General features: G+C 41.6%; 1 long non-coding RNA gene across 1 annotated transcript; it reads left to right on the forward strand.

Moving 5' to 3' along the window:
- Window positions 1-3,939: 3,939 nt before the first annotated feature.
- Window positions 3,940-11,000, forward strand: LOC137876750 (uncharacterized). The gene is made up of 2 exons (XR_011103460.1): window positions 3,940-4,192; window positions 9,917-11,000. It is a non-coding gene; the product is annotated as an uncharacterized lncRNA (long non-coding RNA).
- The last annotated feature ends 887 nt before the right edge of the window (window positions 11,001-11,887 follow it).

Here is an 11,887-nt window from a genome sequence, read left to right on the forward strand (position 1 = left end):
CATACTGTAGCTCTATAACAAGTCTAGTTAGTGAGCTTGGTCTAGGTTAGTCATCAATAACTGGGGATAATTAACAAGTGACGTTCACGTCACCCACTTCTGGAACAACTATACAGACACTGAAGCCCTCTAGTGGGCACCAAACAAACTCGATCCATCCGAACTGAACATTTCCACTGCAGGCTTCCTGTCGTCACAGTGAAATGATATCTCAATACAAGCAAGCACACATGATCATCAGATGAAACCAGAGCAGTGTGAGAGCTGTTGGTCTGAACTATTTTAAGGCCTTAGATGAATTTTGGCAGTGGTCCGTCAGTCATTGATGAGTTCTTTGAGTGAGCTGGACAGAAGAAAACTGACCTTGAACTACAGCCACAATAATAAAGAACAAGGAAGAGACGATTGCAGTCCACAAGGAAAAACTATAATAATATATTTAGCTTTTACTCTATTTCATTATTCTCATGAAATGTACTTCTGAGTGAATCAGGTAGGGTCTGCAAAGGTTCAAAATGCAACTCACAAAAAAAGAAACAACACAATATTATTTTACAAATGAAGACGCAAACTCATAAGCAATTAAAGAAAATGCACTGTAGCTCTATGTACTACACTCAAAACAGCCTTAGCCTACTTGATCTGGTATTACTAGTAGGCTATGGGGGCTAATGCTAGCTATCATTTGATCAAGTTCACTGTTTACTGGTTTAAAGTTCCATAGTCTCACTTAAATCATATTTAAACCTGCAATAATTGATTCGTAGGCCACATGGGCGCAGCAAAAACAAGCTGCAAATGCAAAAGTGACTTAGTTGCCATCACATCTGCCTGCTGCAGATGAAAAACAGTACTATAAAAGTATAAAGTAAATCTCTGTGGAGCAGAGGACAACTGTAAAGTCTGGTGATAAAGAATATTCTGGGTTTGTCATGACAAGCGAACCTTTTTACAAGTGGTCACATGATCCATGACATGAACATATTGATTGTTGCAGCTTTAAAGGCAATTTCATGTCAAATACACCACCCTCAGTTTAGAAAGTGTTAAATATTGTATTGTTGATATCTGTTTAATCTCCGGACATTTTTTTTCTATTATTAGTATCTTTATAATTGTATCAAAATTCGAAAGACACATTTCCGCTTAAACAAATCAGTGTTTGTTTAAGGGAAAGAACAGCTGAGTGCTAATGTGTTACTGATGTTCAGGGAACTTAATCCTATTTGTGAAACCATGTCCTTTTAAATCGCTGCATGGGGTTTTCATATGTGGCCTCTGACAACATCCACAGCACGCAGCCTGGTATTTCCCAGGGAGTTTCCATCCTATTCCTGTCCCATAGAATCCAATCCCCCCCACTGGTTCCTCAGTACAAAGTCACAGAAACAAACACATGGTGAGTTTATTATCTACACACAATGTAATCTTACTAATTAGGAAACTAAACTTGGTTGCTGTTTTCTGTCTTGCTATTAAAACAATCCACCACCAGAGCTACGAATAGTCTCAAACAAGTCTGTCCTGCTTCTGCATTCCCTCCCCCCCCCCCCCCCCCCCCCCCCGATATCTGAGTTCTTCCAGGAAGAATTACAGGAAGAAAAAAAAATAAGTCATGCTGCTGAGTCAGAGAGGACACGTACCATTTATTTATGCAGTAATGACAAAGTTCACAGTGAGACACATACATAATACATTTATGTAAAAGTGACAGGATATCACAATAACAAACTCACATGTTTTTCCAGGTAAAACACATTTACACCTATTCTAACTCTACACACAACATTTGACCCACAATTCAGTTTCCATGTGTTTTGAACTATACTTCTTGAGAGCCACTGACAGTGTGACAGTGTGACGGTGCGACTCGCACGCTACTCCATCTGGTACAGACATCTTTACACACACACACAGATCTTGAGTTGCAGTAAGTGCATTTTCATCTGCTTGCAAGAACGTTTTCAACAACAGCTTCTGCAACACACGCCAAATTAGATTTTGTTTGGAGGGAACTTGTACATAAAAGCCTTAGAAATTTTAATCCAATCAGGGTGGAGGGAGGGGGTTTAGTTTATGGGTTTAACCTTACTGGTATACCTCCAGTCACTCTAGATATGAATAGCAGTTAGAACATACAATCTTCAGAGAGCAGTTACATCATCTGACATGGTGAAGCCGGTGATTGTGTGTTAAAAATGAAGAGTACAGCTAATTCTTTGGGCTTAGTATTTGACGTCAAATTAGTGAACATATTTCGCCAGAGACATTTAAACCCTAACCAACTATTGGACTGTTGAGTTATTTATAAAAGATTCCCAAATATGCGCACAGCAGGCTATACGTGAAAAAAAGCAAAGGGCACATTTTTAGAGGCAATAAGCTACGCATACCAAACAACACTGATATGATGAATCATCTTTCTTATATCTTTAATACTGATCCTACATAATAATGCCTATTGTTGTTATGATGATGATCAATGATTCAAAATGACTTCCACCTCCATAAATGCTTGAAGAGGACATTAGTGCTGAATCAGAGGCAATGAAGGTGAAAATGGAGTGAATTACATTTTCACAGAAACAGCATCCATATAAATCAGACTGATTTTTTTTCCACTAAATCATATTTCAAATCTCTTATATTCAGTGACAAAGAAATCTTTAAAGTTGTTATAAGACAGGAAGGCAAATGAGACAGCGGGTTTGGTTTGGTTTTATGAGGATTTGCTGAGTGAGCTCAGTGCGTCAGGTGACAGTAAAGAAGCAGCTTCTCAAACTGCAGCAACCTTAAAGCTACAGAGTGACAAAGCTCTGGTTCACAGGCCAGAGAGAGCAGACTCATTTTGCTGTCTTAACGCAGCACAATGTTTGCACAATTAGTTGCAGGTTCAAACTGAAAACTTAACGGCTGCTTTGTCAGAAAACTCATCCTGAATATATTAAATGTTGACATTTCATGATTTTTATTCTACCCGAGACTTTCAACACAGCTAAGTCAGAAGCAGAGGAGCATTTAAGCTGCACATGTAACGTCGATGTCACATGTGCTGATGTCATCCAGGTTTCTGAACATGGCTAGATTAATCTGCTCTGGGGCCCTGAGGAACACATAAATTAATTAAATTCATCAATTCATAAATATGCAACACGTAAGCACAAAACTGAAATAATGGAAGCCTTAAAACAAGATTTTGACACAGATGGCCTCAAGATAAATGAAACAGGGCTCACGTTGAAGTGAGGTTGTGTACATTTTAAAAGATGAACTACCAGTCTCTCTCTTAGCGAGATGTTCAGTTAATTTGCAATAAAATTGCTCAGTTAACAGGGATTTTGTGGCTATACAGCCATACTTGGTCTGGTCTGACCAGTAGCTAGTGGTGGCTAACATAATGTCAGCAAACCTTAGATAGTTATTACAGGAGGAACATGCTCTCCCTTTTAATGACTCATTTTGGTCAGACTTAACATAAGCGATGAGCTGTTTCTCATATTTAAACAAAATCTTGTTTTAAATGAATGATTCCTTATACAATTAAATATCTTTTATATATACAGATACAAATTACCACACCATCATTTATATGGTATCTCTTAAAATCACCCTGAGCACAGAGCCGCTGGGTAACGCCACCTTTATCTTTGCGCAGACCCACGTGAATCGTTATCTTTAACAGGTCAGTCCTGCTGCCCACTGTGGGGACGTGTGCACGCAGCGTGGACACGTCAGAGCCCGTGCAGATTCTGACGCCCGCCACTCGTGGCTGCTACGTCATTACGCTGCCAGCTGATCGGAGTGGGAAGCCGGTGTGCGCCTGAGTTGGGAGTGTGTGAATTTGAGAGAGAGAGGGGGAGGAATGGGAGAGAGAGAGAGAGAGAGAGAGAGAGAGAGAGAGAGAGAGAGAGAGAGAGAGAGAGAGAGGGGGGGAATGGGGCAGGAGTTGTGTAAAAGGGGCTGAAGTCCTGCGCTGCCTTCTCCACTGCTGCTGCGCCGCTAAGAAAAGTAGACTCCCTAGCGAAGCCTCAAAAGAAGATTTAAGGTTTTTTATCCTTAAATACCTCAAGATCCACGTTTTCCACGACACACCCTGGTGAAGGTCCAGGACTCCGCCGGAGCAGTGGCCGGGGCAGCCTGAACTCCGTCCAGATGGGTTGGCCGAGCAGGAGCGACCCGGCCGGTGGTCAAGGTGGGGCGTATTTACTGGCTGCGAGGCTGTCTGTGTGTTTCTGCTGGCTAAACGCTTCTTCCTGTCAGTCTGATTTAGCCTGTGGCGGCTTCATGACCCAGTTTGCGTTGAGACGGCAACTGAGAAACCAGTCCTTAACATTATTCAAGTAAAATGCACCTCTTCAGGTCTGATTTCTGCGTTACAGCGGCAGCTTTCTGCATACATTTGCGTCGTCAGATTGCGGAGGATATACAATTGGGGGTTATAGGAGTTCTGGTTTAAGGCCTGTCTATGTGTCATGTATCATATCGTCCAGGCCCACTGACACAGAGGACTTATTGGCACATTTAGAAATTTGACCACAACCTCCCAGCTCTTGCAAACATTTAATCAACATTTAGATGATTGACCCAGTGAGGCTTTGTTAATATGCTGCATGGAGTATCTGCACATGCAGGCTGGTTGCAGCTAAAGGGATGCTTGAAATGTGCTTAAAAAAGTCAGAATTGTGTCTAAATTAACACAGAAAGGAAGAGCAGAGCCAGGAAATGCAGATAGACATCATGTTTTCAGTGCTTAAAGATTTATGGATGTCTTATTACATTAGCCTTAAGAGAATTCACTCAGTCATTTGTGAGCACGTAACAGTCAAATGTTGTATTATAGACAGAAGTGTGAAGTCTGCATTCAGGTCGTCCAAACGTGTCAGAAAGTGTCAGCCTTCAAAGCCCCTTCAAATTTGCTGAGTTCATTATAGGCCAAGGAAAAAGCCTGTGCTGAAGTAGGGGATAGGTGAAAATCAGGAAGATAACTAGGGCCGAGTCGTTCCTCAGAAATGCAGTGACACCAGCAGTCATCTGGCAGCTCTTTCTTCAAATGAAAGATAACGACAAGCATATTATGTTGAAACATACTTAAAGCAGGTGATGTAACAAAGTATGTAGGCCTCCATGTCCCCTCTAATGCATTTATATACATACCGTCTTTTACACGTCTATAAAACGTTTTTAAAAGCAAAGTGCAGTAATGTATAAGTAATCTGTCTCTGAGATAATGGTCAGGAGGGGAAAAGCTTGCTTGTAGTGTACGATGGAGCCGGTCTTACATAATTGTACAGCCAGAGTTCAGTGTGCTGATAGGAATGCGCAATAGGCTGTGTCACGAGCTGCATTTGTGCCATTGCAACCCGGAGTGTGACATAAGCCACCCTGTCAATGAGGATCACATGGCAATGACAGGGCGTCGGTTAAAAAGCAAATTGTCTTCCCTACGTGTGTCGTTTGCCCTGCATCCAGGCAAAAATACGCAACCTTCCCTGTGCTGTTTTATTATATTTGCAGAAGTGTAGCCATCTTGCTCAACTTGGGTTACACCCTTCATTCCTATTGCGTGCCTTGTCAAGGGAGGACGGGGCAAGAACGGTATGTGTTATGAAGGTTTATTTAGGAAAAAAATCCAGTCCTTTCAAACAAAATGGCACAGACTGCCCGAGGACAGGCTTACGGGCCTCATACCGCACGCTACCATCTCCCAGGATGTCGTGAGTTCAGAATGGCATTCAGCTGTTACTCTTAGCAAGTAAAACAGCCCACACCCTTTTATTTGTACTAATCTCAGGGTTAAAGTCAGATAGTCCTGCAAACAGCCAGCAGCAGAGCATAAGAAGAGGCTCCCTGCACTGTGATCAGTGTGTTGCTAAAGCCACCGCCCTTTCCCTGTCTTTGTCCCAATTCCCAGTCCAAAATGATCAGTCTATATTGCAGACCACAATCTGGGGGCAGTAAACTCTCTCCAACCGGGCCACACCCACAGCAGAGCATAAGAAGAGGACCTGGAGTAATATATGTAAAACGTTTAATTGTCATGTTTTCATTCACACAGTCGCAGCAGCAGAATGCTAATCTGCAATTCTGGCCTACCATATCTTGTCGCCTTATTTAGGATTCCCACACAACAACATGACCCTAATTAGGAAAAGGTGGTATGAGTGGCCTCGAAGCATGGACAGAGGTTTGACCCACTCTCCATCATAACGGTCTTTTTTTGTTATTCATCTTCAACAGAAGTGCGCTGCTTCTACCTGTTTGCATCTCATCTATCTTTCATTATTCATCTTTTTCTGTAATATTCAAGCTCCCTAGATAAATGAATCTGTTCTTGCAGCTAAGGCTCAATAAGGTCAATAATCCCTTAATGCATTGTGCGTGGTTCATTCACACCCTCCTGTGTGCAAACCATCATACCCATTCCTCCCTGTTGTGGCAGAGAATGCACGTCCCAGATAAGCTCAGTCTTTTGTGTATCAGACTGTGTGTTATCTCCTTTTACACCGCTGCCCCATGTATAAAACCCTGTCTCAAGGCCTTCCACACTGGCTGTCAATGGGCTCAGTCTGACTCCCCCGCTCGGACAAGGCCAGAGAAAGAAAGGGAAGGAGAGGGGGAGGTAGAAAAAGAGAAAAGGCAGAAGGGAGGTGAGGGTGAACCTGGCGGTGGAGCCACGTCTGCCTCGTCCGGTGCAGACCAGCTGTAGACGAGTTGGTAGAGGAGACGGGGGGGTGTGGGAGGGGGGGGGGGGGGGGGGGGGGAAAGGAGGAGTGGAAGAGACTGTTTGAGTCCACAGCGGCCGGGTGGAATTTTTAACATACGCAGCTGGAATGTCAGGAATGCAGGACAGTCTGATCTGACCGAGAGAGAGAGAGAGAGAGAGAGAGAGAGAGAGAGAGAGAGAGAGAGAGAGAGAGAGAGAGAGAGAGAGAGAGAGAGAGAGAGAGGGTGGAGAGGACAGACAAGACAGGAAAGCCCCAAAAAGAAGAAGAAGAAGAAGAGGAAGAAGAAGAGATATGGGAAAGAGAGTGGCACAGCAAAAGAGTCAGGGGCTCAACACTGCCCGTCATTGTGAACATAAAGATACAGAGTCACTGTTTGTGGAAGGAGTGGCACGCTATGGAACAAATAACTTATTCAATTGGAGGTTGTGGCAGCCGTAGTCGGCAGTTATGACTGTCAGTGGTCCTGTGTGTGGCCCGAGGACTTGTACTGTACGTCCTCCTCCCTAAATTCATTCAGACCAACACCAGCAGGAGCGTTTGTGCAGGACAGGCCTGTGAGGGGGAAGGGGGGGGTCCACTTTATGATACTGATGGGATAAATGACAGCTTTTTTTTTGCTGAAAGTTAATCAGTCGACCATAATGTCTCAACAACTTTTGGATGGATTGCCACGACGTGTGGTTCACACATTCATTTCCCCCTCAGGATGAATTGAAATAACATTGATGATCTTTTAACTTTTCATTGAGCACCATCATCGGGTCAAAAACACTTGACTGGTTTATGACCAAATAACTACAAAACTATTGTCATTCCCATCAGCCTCAGGTTAGTGCAATTCAGCAAATATTAACATGCAAACACGCTAAACTAAGATGGTAAACATTGTACCTGCTAAACATCAGCATGTTAGTAAGTTGACGTTAGCATTTTGTAGTCCGAGTCTGAAGAAACATTGCACAACCAATAAAAACCCTTCCAACGATGTGCAGATTTATCTGTTTTAATTCTGCTAGACATTACTGTATATGTGTGTCTTTCTCATCACTTCTTTTATAAAATGAGCCTTTAGCTCATATCACCACTGTGTCTAAGTACAGCCTCCCCAAGGCGCTCTAGTCTTGTTTCCTTGTGGCCAACCACGGTACTGCAAACATCCTGTTTCCCTCATTGACCACCATTGCAAATGTCTGTTTTTTACAACGTCTTTAAAACTGTGAACCTGGACTTTTTAAGTGGCACTAAAAGTAAATGTATTACTCTTTTCTTAATGAGTTTTAATATTTGTCAAACTTTTCAAACCCTTACCCTAGCATGACATCGTGGGAATCACAAAAAAGGAAGCAAACCAGGAAGAGACGAAACCTTTCCGTATTACTGCCGTACGCACTAGTGAGCTCAAGTGTGTGGCAGAAGCCATGTTTGAGTGCCAATAAACGTTGCCTTTTAATTAAACAAACTTAACTATTTACAAAAGATAAGCACGGGGTGTGGAGGTCGGCTGCATCTGTATTGTATTGCAGCAAAAATGTCAAACTAACCAAATACTGGTGATGTGGAGACCACACGAGGGAGCAGGCTGGCTTAGAGAGGAGGTACCACCACATTCGGCTGATGAGCCTCGGCTTTGCCTGCAGACACCTGAAGGGGGAGAGAAATTAAATTCTGGAGGGACGGCAACTTCCATTGGAATCACAAGCGCCATTTTGTAGTCCAGTTATCAGTTACAGGACTTTTAGTTTTAGTTACAGATTAATAAGACCTTGCTTTAAAAGAAGAAAATAGAAGAAAATAAGAAAGGAGTAGTAGATATGACTATGGATACATTTAGTGTCAGTGACTCACAAGTCAGGACAGGCCTCTGCACGCTGACTCACACTGACATTTGTCATGTCACAAGGAAAATGTTATCAACCCATGTATTTTTCATATTGATCACAGGTATATGTCTAAATAGAAATGACTGAAGTCAAATCCAATTTAAGTGTGAGACAAACTGATTTGTCCCCACAGCAGTGTCTGTAAAAGTACTGTTGACCCCCCCCCCCCCCCCCCCCCCCCCACACACACACACACACACACACACACACACACACTGTGCACAGTCCAGTGGCCGTGGGACACTCAAATACCTGAGATTATTCTGGTTCTCCTTACTGCAGGAATGTACAGCATGTGTTACTCATCGTCAACCAGATGAAGTGGAGCGTGTCCTAAATATCTCAAGATCACCACAAGATTAAATTCTTTGAAGGCAAGAAAAGCACAGACTACTACTCACTGTGTACTTCTACTTCAGAGGACAACATTGTAGTTCTACATTTACCTGACAGAGAAATGTTACTGGTTACCTTGCAGATATATGTTTAGTGTGTTAGTCGATAATTAGTATAGCTAATGGGATCATTAGTTTTACAGGTATTTTGTCTTAAACTGGCTAATAATTATGCATATAGTGGCTTTAATTTAGACACAATTCAACGTATATGTATTTAATTATCTTTTCTATTTGAACATGTCAATTTTAATTTCAGTTTTTCAGTCATTGTCAGATTAAGCAGTGAGAAACTAGCTACTCTATTCTACTAGCTACAAGTAGCTTTTCTATTTTTTCACATGTAAACTTATGCAAAGTGTGATTTGAACCACTTACAGGCCTCAACATGTAGAGAACAGGTGTAGCTACAGGTTTTCTCTCTGGGGAAACACCAGAACATTCACTGTATTAATTAAGACTTCAAAACTAATAGTCCTCATGACTTCTGAAAGGATTCCAACATCTCTGCTTGCATGTAGAGGCTGTCTACTCCTCTTCATCACCTTCTCACTCACACTTTTGTAACCACGGTAACTTGGGGGGGGGGGTGTGTGCTGTGATTTTGAGCATCATAATAAGAGAATATCTAGTAATATCTTGCTGGCACCGTGTAACGTGCAGAGGCAGAGCTGAGCAGCTGATGCGTGTTTTCTGGTAATCATAGGCATGATCTTGTGTGCATCTTCCCAGTCGTTCTTGCAGATCGGCTCATTTCACCCACTTACTCACAGCTGATCGCACACTCTGTGGCTCGACTGCACCCACTTACTGTACGTGTGTGTGTGTGCCTGGCTGCAGGCCACCTCATACCCACGCTACCGGAGCAGGGAGCTTAGAGGGGAAGTTAAAACGATCTCTTCTTCTCCTTCTGCAGGAATATGTGAGCCCAAAGCAGACCAAGGAAGGAGACAGTCACCATTTGGGCCTTTTTAAAGCCGGCCGTCCGTCACTCCAGGCTGTCTGGTTCGAAATCTCACGCTCTCTGGCTGACTCCCAGAGCTCCCTCACACTTGGTCCCAAATGGCTGACACACAGCAGTTCTTCACTGGCAAGCTTTATGTTCCCGTACACATGCTAAAGCTGCCAGCTGAAGAACTGCTCTGGTCAGCCCTGCCCCGGATGACTCAAGAAGAGGAAGCGGATGAGGGTTGCTGAGAAGAAGACTAAGGAAGGAGGTGCTTCTCACGCTCTGTCAGACTGGGCTGTTTATGATCCTGTTTTAAACAAATGTAAGGTGTATTTTATTTTAGGCAATAGAGAATGTTTATTTTGTGGTCTTTTTCCTCACAAAAACCTGCTTACATTTTGTCATGATGTTTTGGTTTCTTACAGTGAAGAACAAAATATTTTCTCAGACCTTTTTGTTTTTTTGTTGTGAACAGAACTGCACACTATGAACAATAAAACTCATACCAGCACTGACGGCTCTCTTGTCCAAAAAATAACAGAACACACACAAAGAAGCACACAATAGATGTATGCAAGAATGTGTCACATTGATCCTTTTTAACTTTAAAGTCTCTGGTGATCCCATTAAAGGGGAGCAAGAAAGATCAGAGTAAATTGAGATGTTCTTTAAATGTAAAAGTGTCCTCAGATATGCAATAACTTCTGAAAGTGGTGTTTGTTCTCACATTAACAAGTCAGCAAGTTGACATTTAGTCAGGACTGAATGAATCCACTTACATTGTTGTTGCATAAAAGATGTGAAACCAGAGGGTGAACATTTTTCTTCAGGGCTTCAATGCATCATCGGCTGCTTCAATGGATTCCTTCACAAACTACCAACTTTGCCAGACTGAAGAAGGACTCATTGGATGTAAAATAGTCTTTATAACTGACCAATATCCACTGCAATGCTTCTTCTTCTTTATTTATTTGGCATCAGCAGCAGGTTAATTGATTAACTGTATTACTGTAAGATGAATTGGTTTAATAAAGGAAGCAGTTTATTTCAATCATGTGTTGTCAATTATTCATGAAAAAGAAATGCTTGTAATTTTCGAGTACACTGTGCATTCAGCATTTTTGTTTATAGACCTGATTGAGCTTTGTTGGTTTGTGCTGCCAAGAAAGAACAGAAACATCAGGAAACTGAATAGATAATAGTTTGAGTATTTTGTTTACACTGACTATTGGGAAAGTACATAGACAAATAATCTGAAATTGGAGTGTTGCTGCAATTTTTTAACCTTCATTTTCAGGGTCTTGGTGTTTTCCCCAAACTCACCACTAGATGGCGTGATAATCTGTGCAAAACTAAGGTTGAAACATGGCTGAGGCCGCTTTGTAGTCTTGTGTCACTGGAAATTAAGTCAGACTGAATTATTTCCACCTAATGTGGATTAACATGATTTCAAATATGTGATGAAATAGTTTAAGTAAAATGGGATTTAACTATCATTAATTAAATCGATGTCTTTGATTGGAAGTGGTGGAATAAGTATTAATATGATATTGTACAAGTAAAAGTACATTAAGTACTATCAGAAAAATTAAGCATCAAAAGTTAAAGTGTTATATGATAGAGAATGTACTATTGAGTTCTATATTATATGGCATTCATTTAGTTGACACTTAACATTTTATATATTATTGGAATATTATTACTGATACATTAATCTGTAGCTGCTTCTAATACATGTCGGGTTGTTAATCTGCAATAATGTATCAGATTTTCCAGTGGTGGAACACAACTAAGTGTATTTAATTACTACTTTCATCAACAAATTTGAGGTACTTATATTAATTAAATGTATTTGAGTATATCCTTTTATGCAACTTTATATTCCTACACCACAACATTCAAGATAGCAATATTGCTCTTTTTACTACACTATATTTA

The sequence above is a fragment of the Cebidichthys violaceus genome, unplaced genomic scaffold (assembly GCF_023349555.1).
Source record: "Cebidichthys violaceus isolate CVI_PGR_0920_01 unplaced genomic scaffold, fCebVio1.0.p SCAF_20, whole genome shotgun sequence".
NCBI lineage: Eukaryota > Metazoa > Chordata > Actinopteri > Perciformes > Stichaeidae > Cebidichthys > Cebidichthys violaceus.